Here is a 16729-nt window from a genome sequence, read left to right as displayed (position 1 = left end):
AGAGTGTTTCCAAACTGCTCTATCAATAGTCAGTTTCACATCTCTGAGTTGAGAGCACACATCACAAGGGAGTTTGTGAGAATGCTTCTGTCTCGTTTTTGTGTGAGGATATCCCGTTTCCAGCAAATTCCTATAAGTGGTCCAAATATCCACATGCAGATTCTACAAAAAGAGTCCTTCAAAACTGCTCTAACAAAAGGAATGTTCAACTCTGTGAGTTGAATGCACATATCACAAAGTGGTTTCTGAGAATGTTTCTCTATAGGTGTTTTGAGAAGAAATTTTCCTTCCCACCAGAGGCCTCAGAGATCTGCCAATATCCAATTGCAGATTATACAGAAACAGTGTTTCATGGCTGCTCTAACAAAAGGAATATTCCCCTCTGTGAGTTGAAGGCAACCAACACAATGTGGTTTCTGAGAATGCTTCTTTCTAGGTTATATGTGAAGATATAGACTTTTGGAACACAGGCCTCATAGCTTTCCGAATGACCCCTTGCATATACTGCACAATGTGTGTTTCCAAACTGCTCCATGGAAAGAAACGTTAAACTATGTGGGTTGAATTCACTTCTCACAGAGAAGTTTGTGAGAATGCTTTTGTCTAGTTTTCGTGTGAGTTTGTCCCTTTCCAATGAATTCTTGGAAGCGGTCCAAATTTCCACTTGCAGATCCTACAAAAAGAGTGTTTCAAAATGTCTCTGTTAAGAGGAGTGTTCAACTCTGGGAGTTGAATGCACACACCACAAAGAAGATTCAGAGAATGCTTCTGTGTAGTTTTGATGTGAAGATATTTCCTTTCCACCGCAGGCCTCAAAGCGCTCAAATGTCCACTTGCCGATTCCAGAAAAAGAGTGTTTCAAAATTGCTCTATCAAAAGAAAGGTTCAGCACTGTGAGCTGAATGCTCACATCACACAGAAGCTTGTGAGAACGCTTCTGTCTTGTTTTTGTGTGAGGGTGTCCCGTTTCCAACGAATTCCTAGAAGCGGTCCAAATATCCACTTGCACATTCTATAAAAAGAGTGTTTCAAAACTTCTCTGTCAAGAGGAATGTTCAACTCTGGGAGTTGAATGCACACACCACAAAGAAGTTTCAGAGAATGCTTCTGTCTACTTGTTATGTGAAGATATTTCCTTTCCAGCACAGGCCTGAAAGCGCTCCAAATGTCCACTTGCAGATCCTAGAAAAAGAGTGTTTCCAAACTGCTCTATCAATAGTCAGGTTCACATCTCTGAGTTGAGAGCACACATCACAAAGTAGTTTGCGAGAATGCTTCTATCTCGTTTTGGTGTGAGGACATCCCGTTTCCAGCAAATTCCTATCAGCGGTCCAAATATCCCCTTGCGCATTCTATAAAAAGAGTGTTTCAAAATTTCTCTGTCAAAAGGAATGTTCAACTCTGTGAGTTGAATGCACACAAAACAAGAAGTTTCAGAGAATGTTTCTGTCTACTTGTTATGTGAAGATATTGCCTTTCCAGCACAGGCCTCAAAGGGCTCCAAATGTCCACTTGCAGATCCTAGAAAAAGAGTGTTTCCAAACTGCTCTATGAAAAGTCAGGTTCACATCTCTGAGTTGAGAGCACACATCAGAAAGGAGTTTGTGAGAATGCTTCTGTCTCGCTTTTGTGTGAGGATATCCCGTTTCCAGCAAGTGCCTATAAGTGGTCCAAATATCCACATGCAGATTCTACAAAAAGAGTGTTTCAAAACTGCTCTAAGCAAAGGAATGTTCAACACTGTGAGTTGAATGCACACATCACAAAGCGGTTTCTGAGAATGCTTCTCTCAAGGTGTTTTGTGAAGAAATTTCCCTTCCCACCTGAGGCCTCAGAGCTCTCCAAATGTCCAATTGCAGATTATAAAAAAACAGTGTTTCATGGCTGCTCTAACAAAAGGAATATTCCCCTGTGTGAGTTGAATGCAACCAACAAAAAGCAGTTTCTGATAATGATTCTTTCTAGGTTATATGTGAAGATATTGCCTTTTCAAACACAGGCCTCATAGCATTCCGAATGACCACTTGCATATACTGCAAAAAGTGTGTTTCCAAACTGCTCCATGAAAAGAAACGTTAAACTCTGTGGGTTGAATTCACTTCTCACAGAGAAGTTTGTGAGAATGCTTCTGTCTAGTTTTCGTGTGAGTTTGTCCCGTTTCCAACGAATTCCTACAAGCGGTGCAAATTTCCCCTTACAGATTCTACAAAAAGAGTGTTTCAAAATGTCTCTCTTCAAAGGAGTGTTCAACTCTTTGAGTTGAATGCACACAGCACAAAGAAGATTCAGAGAATGCTTCTGTCTAGTTTTGATGTGAAGATATTTCCTTTCCACCACAGGCCTCAAAGCCCTCCAAATGTCCACTTGCCGATTCTAGAAAAAGAGTGTTTCAAAATTGCTCTAACAAAAGAAAGGTTCAGCTCTGTGAGCTGAATGCTCACATCACACAGAAGCCTGTGAGAACGCTTCTGTCTTGTTTTGGTGTGAGGGTGTCCCGTTTCCAACGAATTCCTAGAAGCGGTCCAAATATCCACTTGCGCATTCGATAAAAAGAGTGTTTCAAAATTTCTCTGTCAAAAGGAATGTTCAACTCTGTGAGTTGAATGCACACAAAACAAGAACTTTCAGAGAATGTTTCTGTCTACTTGTTACGTGAAGATATTGCCTTTCCAGCACAGGCCTCAAAGGGCTCCAAATGTCCACTTGCAGATCCTAGAAAAAGAGTGTTTCCAAACTGCTCTATGAAAAGTCAGGTTCACATCTCTGAGTCGAGAGCACACATCAGAAAGGAGTTTGTGAGAATGCTTCTGTCTCGCTTTTGTGTGAGGATATCCCGTTTCCAGCAAATTCCTATAAGTGGTCCAAATATCCACATGCAGATTCTACAAAAAGAGTGTTTCAAAACTGCTCCAACAAAAGGAATGTTCAACTCTGTGAGTTGAATGCACATATCACAAAATGGTTTCTGAGAATGCTTCTCTATAGGTGTTTTGAGAAGAAATTTCCCTTCCCACCACAGGCCTGAGAGGTCTGCAAATATCCAATTGTAGATTAGAAAAAAACAGTGTTTCAGGACTGCTCTAACAAAAGGAATATTCCCCTCTGTGAGTTGAATGCAACCAACACAATGTAGTTTCTGAGAATGCTTCTTTCTAGGTTATATGTGAAGATATAGACGTTTGGAACACAGGCCTCATAGCTTTCCCAATGACCCCTTGCATATACTGCACAAAGTGTGTTTCCAAACTGCTCCATGAAAAGAAACGTTAAACTCTGTGGGTTGAATTCATTTCTCACGGAGAACTTTGGGAGAATGCTTCTGTCTCGTTTTCGTGTGAGTTTGTCCCGTTTCCAACGAATTCCTACAAGCGGTCCAAATTTCCTCTTGCAGATTCCACAAAAAGAGAGTTTCAAAATGTCTCTGTTAAAAGGAGTGTTGAACTCTGTGAGTTGAATGCACACACCACAAAGAAGTTTCAGAGAATGCTTCTGGCTAGTTTTGATGTGAAGATATTTCCTTTCCAGCACAGGCCTCAAAGCGCTCCAAATGTCCACTTGCAGATCCTAGAAAAAGAGTGTTTCCAAACTGCTCTATCAATAGTCAGTTTCACATCTCTGAGTTGAGAGCACACATCACAAGGGAGTTTGTGAGAATGCTTCTGTCTCGTTTTTGTGTGAGGATATCCCGTTTCCAGCAAATTCCTATAAGTGGTCCAAATATCCACATGCAGATTCTACAAAAAGAGTCCTTCAAAACTGCTCTAACAAAAGGAATGTTCAACTCTGTGAGTTGAATGCACATATCACAAAGTGGTTTCTGAGAATGTTTCTCTATAGGTGTTTTGAGAAGAAATTTTCCTTCCCACCAGAGGCCTCAGAGATCTGCAAATATCCAATTGCAGATTATACAGAAACAGTGTTTCATGGCTGCTCTAACAAAAGGAATATTCCCCTCTGTGAGTTGAAGGCAACCAACACAATGTGGTTTCTGAGAATGCTTCTTTCTAGGTTATATGTGAAGATATAGACTTTTGGAACACAGGCCTCATAGCTTTCCGAATGACCCGTTGCATATACTGCACAATGTGTGTTTCCAAACTGCTCCATGGAAAGAAACGTTAAACTATGTGGGTTGAATTCACTTCTCACAGAGAAGTTTGTGAGAATGCTTTTGTCTAGTTTTCGTGTGAGTTTGTCCCTTTCCAATGAATTCTTGGAAGCGGTCCAAATTTCCACTTGCAGATCCTACAAAAAGAGTGTTTCAAAATGTCTCTGTTAAGAGGAGTGTTCAACTCTGTGAGTTGAATGCACACACCACAAAGAAGATTCAGAGAATGCTTCTGTCTAGTTTTGATGTGAAGATATTTCCTTTCCACCGCAGGCCTCAAAGCGCTCAAATGTCCACTTGCCGATTCCAGAAAAAGAGTGTTTCAAAATTGCTCTATCAAAAGAAAGGTTCAGCACTGTGAGCTGAATGCTCACATCACACAGAAGCTTGTGAGAACGCTTCTGTCTTGTTTTTGTGTGAGGGTGTCCCGTTTCCAACGAATTCCTAGAAGCGGTCCAAATATCCACTTGCACATTCTATAAAAAGAGTGTTTCAAAACTTCTCTGTCAAGAGGAATGTTCAACTCTGGGAGTTGAATGCACACACCACAAAGAAGTTTCAGAGAATGCTTCTGTCTACTTGTTATGTGAAGATATTTCCTTTCCAGCACAGGCCTGAAAGTGCTCCAAATGTTCACTTGCAGATCCTAGAAAAAGAGTGTTTCCAAACTGCTCTATCAATAGTCAGGTTCACATCTCTGAGTTGAGAGCACACATCACAAAGTAGTTTGTGAGAATGCTTCTATCTCGTTTTGGTGTGAGGACATCCCGTTTCCAGCAAATTCCTATCAGCGGTCCAAATATCCCCTTGCGCATTCTATAAAAAGAGTGTTTCAAAATTTCTCTGTCAAAAGGAATGTTCAACTCTGTGAGTTGAATGCACACAAAACAAGAAGTTTCAGAGAATGTTTCTGTCTACTTGTTAAGTGAAGATATTGCCTTTCCAGCACAGGCCTCAAAGGGCTCCAAATGTCCACTTGCAGATCCTAGAAAAAGAGTGTTTCCAAACTGCTCTATGAAAAGTCAGGTTCACATCTCTGAGTTGAGAGCACACATCAGAAAGGAGTTTGTGAGAATGCTTCTGTCTCGCTTTTGTGTGAGGATATCCCGTTTCCAGCAAGTGCCTATAAGTGGTCCAAATATCCACATGCAGATTCTACAAAAAGAGTGTTTCAAAACTGCTCTAAGCAAAGGAATGTTCAACACTGTGAGTTGAATGCACACATCACAAAGCAGTTTCTGAGAATGCTTCTCTCAAGGTGTTTTGTGAAGAAATTTCCCTTCCCACCTGAGGCCTCAGAGCTCTCCAAATGTCCAATTGCAGATTATAAAAAAACAGTGTTTCATGGCTGCTCTAACAAAAGGAATATTCCCCTGTGTGAGTTGAATGCAACCAACAAAAAGCAGTTTCTGATAATGATTCTTTCTAGGTTATATGTGAAGATATTGCCTTTTCAAACACAGGCCTCATAGCATTCCGAATGACCACTTGCATATACTGCAAAAAGTGTGTTTCCAAACTGCTCCATGAAAAGAAACGTTAAACTCTGTGGGTTGAATTCACTTCTCACAGAGAAGTTTGTGAGAATGCTTCTGTCTAGTTTTCGTGTGAGTTTGTCCCGTTTCCAACGAATTCCTACAAGCGGTGCAAATTTCCCCTTACAGATTCTACAAAAAGAGTGTTTCAAAATGTCTCTCTTCAAAGGAGTGTTCAACTCTTTGAGTTGAATGCACACAGCACAAAGAAGATTCAGAGAATGCTTCTGTCTAGTTTTGATGTGAAGATATTTCCTTTCCACCACAGGCCTCAAAGCCCTCCAAATGTCCACTTGCCGATTCTAGAAAAAGAGTGTTTCAAAATTGCTCTAACAAAAGAAAGGTTCAGCTCTGTGAGCTGAATGCTCACATCACACAGAAGCCTGTGAGAACGCTTCTGTCTTGTTTTGGTGTGAGGGTGTCCCGTTTCCAACGAATTCCTAGAAGCGGTCCAAATATCCACTTGCGCATTCGATAAAAAGAGTGTTTCAAAATTTCTCTGTCAAAAGGAATGTTCAACTCTGTGAGTTGAATGCACACAAAACAAGAACTTTCAGAGAATGTTTCTGTCTACTTGTTACGTGAAGATATTGCCTTTCCAGCACAGGCCTCAAAGGGCTCCAAATGTCCACTTGCAGATCCTAGAAAAAGAGTGTTTCCAAACTGCTCTATGAAAAGTCAGGTTCACATCTCTGAGTCGAGAGCACACATCAGAAAGGAGTTTGTGAGAATGCTTCTGTCTCGCTTTTGTGTGAGGATATCCCGTTTCCAGCAAATTCCTATAAGTGGTCCAAATATCCACATGCAGATTCTACAAAAAGAGTGTTTCAAAACTGCTCCAACAAAAGGAATGTTCAACTCTGTGAGTTGAATGCACATATCACAAAATGGTTTCTGAGAATGTTTCTCTATAGGTGTTTTGAGAAGAAATTTCCCTTCCCACCACAGGCCTGAGAGGTCTGCAAATATCCAATTGTAGATTATAAAAAAACAGTGTTTCAGGACTGCTCTAACAAAAGGAATATTCCCCTCTGTGAGTTGAATGCAACCAACACAATGTAGTTTCTGAGAATGCTTCTTTCTAGGTTACATGTGAAGATATAGACGTTTGGAACACAGGCCTCATAGCTTTCCCAATGACCCCTTGCATATACTGCACAAAGTGTGTTTCCAAACTGCTCCATGAAAAGAAACGTTAAACTCTGTGGGTTGAATTCACTTCTCACGGAGAAGTTTGGGAGAATGCTTCTGTCTCGTTTTCGTGTGAGTTTGTCCCGTTTCCAACGAATTCCTACAAGCGGTCCAAATTTCCTCTTGCAGATTCCACAAAAAGAGAGTTTCAAAATGTCTCTGTTAAAAGGAGTGTTGAACTCTGTGAGTTGAATGCACACACCACAAAGAAGTTTCAGAGAATGCTTCTGGCTAGTTTTGATGTGAAGATATTTCCTTTCCAGCACAGGCCTCAAAGCGCTCCAAATGTCCACTTGCAGATCCTAGAAAAAGAGTGTTTCCAAACTGCTCTATCAATAGTCAGTTTCACATCTCTGAGTTGAGAGCACACATCACAAGGGAGTTTGTGAGAATGCTTCTGTCTCGTTTTTGTGTGAGGATATCCCGTTTCCAGCAAATTCCTATAAGTGGTCCAAATATCCACATGCAGATTCTACAAAAAGAGTCCTTCAAAACTGCTCTAACAAAAGGAATGTTCAACTCTGTGAGTTGAATGCACATATCACAAAGTGGTTTCTGAGAATGTTTCTCTATAGGTGTTTTGAGAAGAAATTTTCCTTCCCACCAGAGGCCTCAGAGATCTGCAAATATCCAATTGCAGATTATACAGAAACAGTGTTTCATGGCTGCTCTAACAAAAGGAATATTCCCCTCTGTGAGTTGAAGGCAACCAACACAATGTGGTTTCTGAGAATGCTTCTTTCTAGGTTATATGTGAAGATATAGACTTTTGGAACACAGGCCTCATAGCTTTCCGAATGACCCCTTGCATATACTGCACAATGTGTGTTTCCAAACTGCTCCATGGAAAGAAACGTTAAACTATGTGGGTTGAATTCACTTCTCACAGAGAAGTTTGTGAGAATGCTTTTGTCTAGTTTTCGTGTGAGTTTGTCCCTTTCCAATGAATTCTTGGAAGCGGTCCAAATTTCCACTTGCAGATCCTACAAAAAGAGTGTTTCAAAATGTCTCTGTTAAGAGGAGTGTTCAACTCTGGGAGTTGAATGCACACACCACAAAGAAGATTCAGAGAATGCTTCTGTGTAGTTTTGATGTGAAGATATTTCCTTTCCACCGCAGGCCTCAAAGCGCTCAAATGTCCACTTGCCGATTCCAGAAAAAGAGTGTTTCAAAATTGCTCTATCAAAAGAAAGGTTCAGCACTGTGAGCTGAATGCTCACATCACACAGAAGCTTGTGAGAACGCTTCTGTCTTGTTTTTGTGTGAGGGTGTCCCGTTTCCAACGAATTCCTAGAAGCGGTCCAAATATCCACTTGCACATTCTATAAAAAGAGTGTTTCAAAACTTCTCTGTCAAGAGGAATGTTCAACTCTGGGAGTTGAATGCACACACCACAAAGAAGTTTCAGAGAATGCTTCTGTCTACTTGTTATGTGAAGATATTTCCTTTCCAGCACAGGCCTGAAAGCGCTCCAAATGTCCACTTGCAGATCCTAGAAAAAGAGTGTTTCCAAACTGCTCTATCAATAGTCAGGTTCACATCTCTGAGTTGAGAGCACACATCACAAAGTAGTTTGTGAGAATGCTTCTATCTCGTTTTGGTGTGAGGACATCCCGTTTCCTGCAAATTCCTATCAGCGGTCCAAATATCCCCTTGCGCATTCTATAAAAAGAGTGTTTCAAAATTTCTCTGTCAAAAGGAATGTTCAACTCTGTGAGTTGAATGCACACAAAACAAGAAGTTTCAGAGAATGTTTCTGTCTACTTGTTATGTGAAGATATTGCCTTTCCAGCACAGGCCTCAAAGGGCTCCAAATGTCCACTTGCAGATCCTAGAAAAAGAGTGTTTCCAAACTGCTCTATGAAAAGTCAGGTTCACATCTCTGAGTTGAGAGCACACATCAGAAAGGAGTTTGTGAGAATGCTTCTGTCTCGCTTTTGTGTGAGGATATCCCGTTTCCAGCAAGTGCCTATAAGTGGTCCAAATATCCACATGCAGATTCTACAAAAAGAGTGTTTCAAAACTGCTCTAAGCAAAGGAATGTTCAACACTGTGAGTTGAATGCACACATCACAAAGCGGTTTCTGAGAATGCTTCTCTCAAGGTGTTTTGTGAAGAAATTTCCCTTCCCACCTGAGGCCTCAGAGCTCTCCAAATGTCCAATTGCAGATTATAAAAAAACAGTGTTTCATGGCTGCTCTAACAAAAGGAATATTCCCCTGTGTGAGTTGAATGCAACCAACAAAAAGCAGTTTCTGATAATGATTCTTTCTAGGTTATATGTGAAGATATTGCCTTTTCAAACACAGGCCTCATAGCATTCCGAATGACCACTTGCATATACTGCAAAAAGTGTGTTTCCAAACTGCTCCATGAAAAGAAACGTTAAACTCTGTGGGTTGAATTCACTTCTCACAGAGAAGTTTGTGAGAATGCTTCTGTCTAGTTTTCGTGTGAGTTTGTCCCGTTTCCAACGAATTCCTACAAGCGGTGCAAATTTCCCCTTACAGATTCTACAAAAAGAGTGTTTCAAAATGTCTCTCTTCAAAGGAGTGTTCAACTCTTTGAGTTGAATGCACACAGCACAAAGAAGATTCAGAGAATGCTTCTGTCTAGTTTTGATGTGAAGATATTTCCTTTCCACCACAGGCCTCAAAGCCCTCCAAATGTCCACTTGCCGATTCTAGAAAAAGAGTGTTTCAAAATTGCTCTAACAAAAGAAAGGTTCAGCTCTGTGAGCTGAATGCTCACATCACACAGAAGCCTGTGAGAACGCTTCTGTCTTGTTTTGGTGTGAGGGTGTCCCGTTTCCAACGAATTCCTAGAAGCGGTCCAAATATCCACTTGCGCATTCGATAAAAAGAGTGTTTCAAAATTTCTCTGTCAAAAGGAATGTTCAACTCTGTGAGTTGAATGCACACAAAACAAGAACTTTCAGAGAATGTTTCTGTCTACTTGTTACGTGAAGATATTGCCTTTCCAGCACAGGCCTCAAAGGGCTCCAAATGTCCACTTGCAGATCCTAGAAAAAGAGTGTTTCCAAACTGCTCTATGAAAAGTCAGGTTCACATCTCTGAGTCGAGAGCACACATCAGAAAGGAGTTTGTGAGAATGCTTCTGTCTCGCTTTTGTGTGAGGATATCCCGTTTCCAGCAAATTCCTATAAGTGGTCCAAATATCCACATGCAGATTCTACAAAAAGAGTGTTTCAAAACTGCTCCAACAAAAGGAATGTTCAACTCTGTGAGTTGAATGCACATATCACAAAATGGTTTCTGAGAATGCTTCTCTATAGGTGTTTTGAGAAGAAATTTCCCTTCCCACCACAGGCCTGAGAGGTCTGCAAATATCCAATTGTAGATTATAAAAAAACAGTGTTTCAGGACTGCTCTAACAAAAGGAATATTCCCCTCTGTGAGTTGAATGCAACCAACACAATGTAGTTTCTGAGAATGCTTCTTTCTAGGTTATATGTGAAGATATAGACGTTTGGAACACAGGCCTCATAGCTTTCCCAATGACCCCTTGCATATACTGCACAAAGTGTGTTTCCAAACTGCTCCATGAAAAGAAACGTTAAACTCTGTGGGTTGAATTCATTTCTCACGGAGAACTTTGGGAGAATGCTTCTGTCTCGTTTTCGTGTGAGTTTGTCCCGTTTCCAACGAATTCCTACAAGCGGTCCAAATTTCCTCTTGCAGATTCCACAAAAAGAGAGTTTCAAAATGTCTCTGTTAAAAGGAGTGTTGAACTCTGTGAGTTGAATGCACACACCACAAAGAAGTTTCAGAGAATGCTTCTGGCTAGTTTTGATGTGAAGATATTTCCTTTCCAGCACAGGCCTCAAAGCGCTCCAAATGTCCACTTGCAGATCCTAGAAAAAGAGTGTTTCCAAACTGCTCTATCAATAGTCAGTTTCACATCTCTGAGTTGAGAGCACACATCACAAGGGAGTTTGTGAGAATGCTTCTGTCTCGTTTTTGTGTGAGGATATCCCGTTTCCAGCAAATTCCTATAAGTGGTCCAAATATCCACATGCAGATTCTACAAAAAGAGTCCTTCAAAACTGCTCTAACAAAAGGAATGTTCAACTCTGTGAGTTGAATGCACATATCACAAAGTGGTTTCTGAGAATGTTTCTCTATAGGTGTTTTGAGAAGAAATTTTCCTTCCCACCAGAGGCCTCAGAGATCTGCAAATATCCAATTGCAGATTATACAGAAACAGTGTTTCATGGCTGCTCTAACAAAAGGAATATTCCCCTCTGTGAGTTGAAGGCAACCAACACAATGTGGTTTCTGAGAATGCTTCTTTCTAGGTTATATGTGAAGATATAGACTTTTGGAACACAGGCCTCATAGCTTTCCGAATGACCCGTTGCATATACTGCACAATGTGTGTTTCCAAACTGCTCCATGGAAAGAAACGTTAAACTATGTGGGTTGAATTCACTTCTCACAGAGAAGTTTGTGAGAATGCTTTTGTCTAGTTTTCGTGTGAGTTTGTCCCTTTCCAATGAATTCTTGGAAGCGGTCCAAATTTCCACTTGCAGATCCTACAAAAAGAGTGTTTCAAAATGTCTCTGTTAAGAGGAGTGTTCAACTCTGGGAGTTGAATGCACACACCACAAAGAAGATTCAGAGAATGCTTCTGTGTAGTTTTGATGTGAAGATATTTCCTTTCCACCGCAGGCCTCAAAGCGCTCAAATGTCCACTTGCCGATTCCAGAAAAAGAGTGTTTCAAAATTGCTCTATCAAAAGAAAGGTTCAGCACTGTGAGCTGAATGCTCACATCACACAGAAGCTTGTGAGAACGCTTCTGTCTTGTTTTTGTGTGAGGGTGTCCCGTTTCCAACGAATTCCTAGAAGCGGTCCAAATATCCACTTGCACATTCTATAAAAAGAGTGTTTCAAAACTTCTCTGTCAAGAGGAATGTTCAACTCTGGGAGTTGAATGCACACACCACAAAGAAGTTTCAGAGAATGCTTCTGTCTACTTGTTATGTGAAGATATTTCCTTTCCAGCACAGGCCTGAAAGCGCTCCAAATGTCCACTTGCAGATCCTAGAAAAAGAGTGTTTCCAAACTGCTCTATCAATAGTCAGGTTCACATCTCTGAGTTGAGAGCACACATCACAAAGTAGTTTGTGAGAATGCTTCTATCTCGTTTTGGTGTGAGGACATCCCGTTTCCAGCAAATTCCTATCAGCGGTCCAAATATCCCCTTGCGCATTCTATAAAAAGAGTGTTTCAAAATTTCTCTGTCAAAAGGAATGTTCAACTCTGTGAGTTGAATGCACACAAAACAAGAAGTTTCAGAGAATGTTTCTGTCTACTTGTTATGTGAAGATATTGCCTTTCCAGCACAGGCCTCAAAGGGCTCCAAATGTCCACTTGCAGATCCTAGAAAAAGAGTGTTTCCAAACTGCTCTATGAAAAGTCAGGTTCACATCTCTGAGTTGAGAGCACACATCAGAAAGGAGTTTGTGAGAATGCTTCTGTCTCGCTTTTGTGTGAGGATATCCCGTTTCCAGCAAGTGCCTATAAGTGGTCCAAATATCCACATGCAGATTCTACAAAAAGTGTGTTTCAAAACTGCTCTAAGCAAAGGAATGTTCAACACTGTGAGTTGAATGCACACATCACAAAGCGGTTTCTGAGAATGCTTCTCTCAAGGTGTTTTGTGAAGAAATTTCCCTTCCCACCTGAGGCCTCAGAGCTCTCCAAATGTCCAATTGCAGATTATAAAAAAACAGTGTTTCATGGCTGCTCTAACAAAAGGAATATTCCCCTGTGTGAGTTGAATGCAACCAACAAAAAGCAGTTTCTGATAATGATTCTTTCTAGGTTATATGTGAAGATATTGCCTTTTCAAACACAGGCCTCATAGCATTCCGAATGACCACTTGCATATACTGCAAAAAGTGTGTTTCCAAACTGCTCCATGAAAAGAAACGTTAAACTCTGTGGGTTGAATTCACTTCTCACAGAGAAGTTTGTGAGAATGCTTCTGTCTAGTTTTCGTGTGAGTTTGTCCCGTTTCCAACGAATTCCTACAAGCGGTGCAAATTTCCCCTTACAGATTCTACAAAAAGAGTGTTTCAAAATGTCTCTCTTCAAAGGAGTGTTCAACTCTTTGAGTTGAATGCACACAGCACAAAGAAGATTCAGAGAATGCTTCTGTCTAGTTTTGATGTGAAGATATTTCCTTTCCACCACAGGCCTCAAAGCCCTCCAAATGTCCACTTGCCGATTCTAGAAAAAGAGTGTTTCAAAATTGCTCTAACAAAAGAAAGGTTCAGCTCTGTGAGCTGAATGCTCACATCACACAGAAGCCTGTGAGAACGCTTCTGTCTTGTTTTGGTGTGAGGGTGTCCCGTTTCCAACGAATTCCTAGAAGCGGTCCAAATATCCACTTGCGCATTCGATAAAAAGAGTGTTTCAAAATTTCTCTGTCAAAAGGAATGTTCAACTCTGTGAGTTGAATGCACACAAAACAAGAACTTTCAGAGAATGTTTCTGTCTACTTGTTACGTGAAGATATTGCCTTTCCAGCACAGGCCTCAAAGGGCTCCAAATGTCCACTTGCAGATCCTAGAAAAAGAGTGTTTCCAAACTGCTCTATGAAAAGTCAGGTTCACATCTCTGAGTCGAGAGCACACATCAGAAAGGAGTTTGTGAGAATGCTTCTGTCTCGCTTTTGTGTGAGGATATCCCGTTTCCAGCAAATTCCTATAAGTGGTCCAAATATCCACATGCAGATTCTACAAAAAGAGTGTTTCAAAACTGCTCCAACAAAAGGAATGTTCAACTCTGTGAGTTGAATGCACATATCACAAAATGGTTTCTGAGAATGCTTCTCTATAGGTGTTTTGAGAAGAAATTTCCCTTCCCACCACAGGCCTGAGAGGTCTGCAAATATCCAATTGTAGATTATAAAAAAACAGTGTTTCAGGACTGCTCTAACAAAAGGAATATTCCCCTCTGTGAGTTGAATGCAACCAACACAATGTAGTTTCTGAGAATGCTTCTTTCTAGGTTATATGTGAAGATATAGACGTTTGGAACACAGGCCTCATAGCTTTCCCAATGACCCCTTGCATATACTGCACAAAGTGTGTTTCCAAACTGCTCCATGAAAAGAAACGTTAAACTCTGTGGGTTGAATTCATTTCTCACGGAGAACTTTGGGAGAATGCTTCTGTCTCGTTTTCGTGTGAGTTTGTCCCGTTTCCAACGAATTCCTACAAGCGGTCCAAATTTCCTCTTGCAGATTCCACAAAAAGAGAGTTTCAAAATGTCTCTGTTAAAAGGAGTGTTGAACTCTGTGAGTTGAATGCACACACCACAAAGAAGTTTCAGAGAATGCTTCTGGCTAGTTTTGATGTGAAGATATTTCCTTTCCAGCACAGGCCTCAAAGCGCTCCAAATGTCCACTTGCAGATCCTAGAAAAAGAGTGTTTCCAAACTGCTCTATCAATAGTCAGTTTCACATCTCTGAGTTGAGAGCACACATCACAAGGGAGTTTGTGAGAATGCTTCTGTCTCGTTTTTGTGTGAGGATATCCCGTTTCCAGCAAATTCCTATAAGTGGTCCAAATATCCACATGCAGATTCTACAAAAAGAGTCCTTCAAAACTGCTCTAACAAAAGGAATGTTCAACTCTGTGAGTTGAATGCACATATCACAAAGTGGTTTCTGAGAATGTTTCTCTATAGGTGTTTTGAGAAGAAATTTTCCTTCCCACCAGAGGCCTCAGAGATCTGCAAATATCCAATTGCAGATTATACAGAAACAGTGTTTCATGGCTGCTCTAACAAAAGGAATATTCCCCTCTGTGAGTTGAAGGCAACCAACACAATGTGGTTTCTGAGAATGCTTCTTTCTAGGTTATATGTGAAGATATAGACTTTTGGAACACAGGCCTCATAGCTTTCCGAATGACCCGTTGCATATACTGCACAATGTGTGTTTCCAAACTGCTCCATGGAAAGAAACGTTAAACTATGTGGGTTGAATTCACTTCTCACAGAGAAGTTTGTGAGAATGCTTTTGTCTAGTTTTCGTGTGAGTTTGTCCCTTTCCAATGAATTCTTGGAAGCGGTCCAAATTTCCACTTGCAGATCCTACAAAAAGAGTGTTTCAAAATGTCTCTGTTAAGAGGAGTGTTCAACTCTGGGAGTTGAATGCACACACCACAAAGAAGATTCAGAGAATGCTTCTGTCTAGTTTTGATGTGAAGATATTTCCTTTCCACCGCAGGCCTCAAAGCGCTCAAATGTCCACTTGCCGATTCCAGAAAAAGAGTGTTTCAAAATTGCTCTATCAAAAGAAAGGTTCAGCACTGTGAGCTGAATGCTCACATCACACAGAAGCTTGTGAGAACGCTTCTGTCTTGTTTTTGTGTGAGGGTGTCCCGTTTCCAACGAATTCCTAGAAGCGGTCCAAATATCCACTTGCACATTCTATAAAAAGAGTGTTTCAAAACTTCTCTGTCAAGAGGAATGTTCAACTCTGGGAGTTGAATGCACACACCACAAAGAAGTTTCAGAGAATGCTTCTGTCTACTTGTTATGTGAAGATATTTCCTTTCCAGCACAGGCCTGAAAGTGCTCCAAATGTTCACTTGCAGATCCTAGAAAAAGAGTGTTTCCAAACTGCTCTATCAATAGTCAGGTTCACATCTCTGAGTTGAGAGCACACATCACAAAGTAGTTTGTGAGAATGCTTCTATCTCGTTTTGGTGTGAGGACATCCCGTTTCCAGCAAATTCCTATCAGCGGTCCAAATATCCCCTTGCGCATTCTATAAAAAGAGTGTTTCAAAATTTCTCTGTCAAAAGGAATGTTCAACTCTGTGAGTTGAATGCACACAAAACAAGAAGTTTCAGAGAATGTTTCTGTCTACTTGTTAAGTGAAGATATTGCCTTTCCAGCACAGGCCTCAAAGGGCTCCAAATGTCCACTTGCAGATCCTAGAAAAAGAGTGTTTCCAAACTGCTCTATGAAAAGTCAGGTTCACATCTCTGAGTTGAGAGCACACATCAGAAAGGAGTTTGTGAGAATGCTTCTGTCTCGCTTTTGTGTGAGGATATCCCGTTTCCAGCAAGTGCCTATAAGTGGTCCAAATATCCACATGCAGATTCTACAAAAAGAGTGTTTCAAAACTGCTCTAAGCAAAGGAATGTTCAACACTGTGAGTTGAATGCACACATCACAAAGCAGTTTCTGAGAATGCTTCTCTCAAGGTGTTTTGTGAAGAAATTTCCCTTCCCACCTGAGGCCTCAGAGCTCTCCAAATGTCCAATTGCAGATTATAAAAAAACAGTGTTTCATGGCTGCTCTAACAAAAGGAATATTCCCCTGTGTGAGTTGAATGCAACCAACAAAAAGCAGTTTCTGATAATGATTCTTTCTAGGTTATATGTGAAGATATTGCCTTTTCAAACACAGGCCTCATAGCATTCCGAATGACCACTTGCATATACTGCAAAAAGTGTGTTTCCAAACTGCTCCATGAAAAGAAACGTTAAACTCTGTGGGTTGAATTCACTTCTCACAGAGAAGTTTGTGAGAATGCTTCTGTCTAGTTTTCGTGTGAGTTTGTCCCGTTTCCAACGAATTCCTACAAGCGGTGCAAATTTCCCCTTACAGATTCTACAAAAAGAGTGTTTCAAAATGTCTCTCTTCAAAGGAGTGTTCAACTCTTTGAGTTGAATGCACACAGCACAAAGAAGATTCAGAGAATGCTTCTGTCTAGTTTTGATGTGAAGATATTTCCTTTCCACCACAGGCCTCAAAGCCCTCCAAATGTCCACTTGCCGATTCTAGAAAAAGAGTGTTTCAAAATTGCTCTAACAAAAGAAAGGTTCAGCTCTGTGAGCTGAATGCTCAC

The sequence above is a fragment of the Pongo abelii genome, chromosome 19 (genome assembly GCF_028885655.2).
Source record: "Pongo abelii isolate AG06213 chromosome 19, NHGRI_mPonAbe1-v2.0_pri, whole genome shotgun sequence".
Lineage (NCBI taxonomy): Eukaryota > Metazoa > Chordata > Mammalia > Primates > Hominidae > Pongo > Pongo abelii.
The sequence above is the reverse complement of the archived record's forward strand: the minus strand, read 5'-3'. Positions refer to the sequence as shown.